Below are 3,568 nucleotides of genomic sequence, written 5' to 3'. Positions count from 1 at the left end.
AAGCAGAGCAGTTTTGCAGAAGAAATTCCCCTCCCAGCACTTGGCTTAAGGAAAAAGCCTGATGTTTCTATGAGAGACATGAGTTCATGTCTACTATTGGGTACCAGACATCTGAACACTTAGACTATTGGCTTTCCAGGCTCACGCTATTCAAACCGGAAAGTGAAACTACTCTAACAGTAGGGATGATTGCAAGAAATGTTTCTGTTTACACCACGACTGCCGACCATGCCTCATTCTTACCTTGCACCTGTCCAAAGGCCTTCCTCCGTCTGCGCTCTGGCAACTCTCACCCAAGCTCGGGCAGGGATGGAGGCTCTTGCCACAAGTAGCCCAAGCCTGGAGATATTCCTCATCCTGATCTTCCACTGCTGACATCTAGGAATTCCCTGGAGCTGCAAACACTTGCATTTGCTGCTCGAGGATCTTCTCTAGCACCATGCCAAACGCCTTCTCCTATGGCAGTGCTGCAGCATCCTGCAAGTCACGGACTGGAACTGGCACCTCCAGCAAAGTTGCTCCTGGGAAACATCCCTCAGCCATTCCCTTACTGCAATGAGCTGGACTCCTACTCCTCTGCAGTGCTCTTCCTGGACAGGTGCATCCTCAGCAATGAGACGGTTCTGCTGAGAGCCACGGCTCTGAGGGAGCAGCCAGTCCTGCCCAAAGGCCTTCCTCCGCCTCCAGTCCCGCAGCTCCCACGGAGGCACTGGGAGCCTTGGACACTCTTGCCACAAGTAGCCCAAGCGTGGACATCTTCCTCATCCTGCTCCTCCACTGCTGACGTCAGGGAATTCCCTGGTGCTCCCAACATCTGCCTTTCCTGCTCGAGGATCGTGTCTGGCAGATCTCTGAGCCTCTTTGCCTTTGGCAGCGCCACAGCATCCTAGGAGTCATATACTGGCAACTGGCACCTCCAGGACACTTGCTGCTCCTAGGATGCTTTCCTCTAGGAAAATCTTCTTGCACACGTCCTTGCTCCAGTTTTTACTCCTAGGCCTTTCGTGGCCATCTGCATTCTCAGCCACAAGAAGCTTCTGATGATCGACATGGCTCTGGGAGAGCAGGGACTACTGTCTGTGGACAAAGAAAACAAAGACAACTTGTAAGAAGAAAACCTGGAGCTTCTAGTTAGAAGAAAAAGGACTATTCAATCAAGGCAGGGCCAAGGGAGGAAACTTTCTAAAATGGAACAAGCAGCAGAAGCACAGTAGTTTTGCAGAAGAAATTCCCCTCCCAGCACTTGGCTTAAGGAAAAAGCCTGATGTTTCTATGAGAGACATGAGTTCATGTCTACTATTGGGTACCAGACATCTGAACACTTAGACTATTGGCTTTCCATGCTCACGCTATTCAAACCGGAAAGTGAAACTACTCTAACAGTAGGGATGATTGCAAGAAATGTTTCTGTTTACACCACGACTGCCGACCATGCATCATTCTTACCTTGCACCTGTCCAAAGGCCTTCCTCCGTCTGCGCTCTGGCAACTCTCACCCAAGCTCGGGCAGGGATGGAGGCTCTTGCCACAAGTAGCCCAAGCCTGGAGATATTCCTCATCCTGATCTTCCACTGCTGACATCTAGGAATTCCCTGGAGCTGCAAACACCTGCCTTTGCTGCTCGAGGATCTTCTCTAGCACCATGCCAAATGCCTTCTCCTATGGCAGTGCTGCAGCATCCTGCGAGCCATGGACTGGAACTGGCACCTTCAGCATAGTTGCTCCTGGGAAACATCCTTCAGCCATTCCCTTACTGCAATGAGCTGGACTCCTACACCTTTGCAAGGCTCTTCCTGGATAGGTGCATCCTCAGCAATGAGACGGTTCTGCTGAGAGCCACGGCTCTGAGGGAGCAGCCAGTCCTGCCCAAAGGCCTTCCTCCGTCACCAGTCCTGCAGCTCCCACGGAGGCACTGGGAGCCTTGGACACTTGCCACAAGTAGCCCAAGCGTCGAGATCTTCCTCATCCTGCTCCTCCACTGCTGACATCAGGGAATTCCCTGGAGCTCCCAACATCTGCCTTTCCTGCTCGAGGATCGTGTCTGGCAGCTCTCTGAGCCTCTTACACTTTGGAAGCGCAACAGCATCCTAGGAGTCATATACTGGCAACTGGCACCTCCAGGACACTTGCTGCTCCTAGGATGCTTTTCTCTGGGAAAATCTTCTTGCACACAACCTTGCTGCAGATTTTACTTCTAGGCCTTTTGTGGCCATCTGCATCCGCAGCCACAAGAAGCTTCTGATGATCGACATGGCTCTGGGAGAGCAGGGACTCCTGTCTGTGGACAAAGAAAACAAAGACAACTTGTAAGATTAAAACCTGGAGCTTCTAGTTAGAAGAGAAAGGACTATTCAATCAAGGCAGAGCCAAGGGAGGAAACTTTCTAAAATGGAACAAGCAGCAGAAGCACAGCAGTATTGCAGAAGAAATTCCCCTCCCAGCACTTGGCTTAAGGAAAACGTCTGATGTTTCTATGAGAGACTTGAGTTCATGTCTACTATTGGGTACCAGACATCTGAACATTTGGACTATTGGCTTTCCAGGCTCATGCTATTCAAACCGGAAAGTGAAACTACTCTAACAGTAGGGATGATTGCAAGAAATGTTTCTGTTTACACCACGACTGCCGACCATGCATCATTCTTACCTTGCACCTGTCCAAAGGCCTTCCTCCGTCTGCGCTCCAGCAACTCTCACACAGGCAAGGGCAGGGATAGAGGCTCTTGCCACAAGTAGCCCAAGCGTGGACATCTTCCTCATCCTGCTACTCCACTGCTGACGTCAGGGTATTCCCTGGAGCTGCAAACACCTGCCTTTGCGGCTCGAGGACCTTCTCTAGCACCATGCCAAACGCCTTCTCCTATGGCAGTGCTGCAGCATCCTGCGAGCCATGGACTGGAACTGGCACCTTCAGCATAGTTGCTCCTGGGAAACATCCTTCAGCCATTCCCTTACTGCAATGAGCTGGACTCCTACTCCTTTGCAAGGCTCTTCCTGGACAGGTGCATCCTCAGCAATGAGACGGTTCTGCTGAGAGCCATGGCTCTGAGGGAGCAGCGAGTCCTGTCCAAAGGCCTTCCTCTGACTCCACTCCTGCAGCTCCCACGGAGGCACTGGGAGCCTTGGACACTCTTGCCACAAGTAGCCCAAGCGTGGACATCTTCCTCATCCTGCTCCTCCACTGCTGACGTCAGGGAATTCCCTGGAGCTCCTAAAATCTGCCTTTCCTGCTCGAGGATCGTGTCTGGCAGCTCTCTGAGCCTCTTCGCCTTTGGCAGCGCCACAGCATCCTAGGAGTCATATACTGGCAACTGGCACCTCCAGGAAACTTGCTGCTCCTAGGATGCTTTTCTCTGGGAAAATCTTCTTGGACACGACATTGCTCCAGTTTTTACTTCTAGGCCTTTCGTGGCCATCTGCATTCTCAGCCACAAGCAGGTTCTGATTATCGACATGGCTCTGGGAGAGCAGGGACCCCTGTCTGTGGACAAAGAAAACAAAGACAACTTGTACGAAGAAAACCTGGAGCTTCTAGTTAGAAGAGAAAGGACTATTCAATCAAGGCAGG

This window comes from Aphelocoma coerulescens, unplaced genomic scaffold (assembly GCF_041296385.1).
Source record: "Aphelocoma coerulescens isolate FSJ_1873_10779 unplaced genomic scaffold, UR_Acoe_1.0 HiC_scaffold_112, whole genome shotgun sequence".
Taxonomy (NCBI): domain Eukaryota; kingdom Metazoa; phylum Chordata; class Aves; order Passeriformes; family Corvidae; genus Aphelocoma; species Aphelocoma coerulescens.
This window is presented reverse-complemented; position numbering follows the sequence as displayed.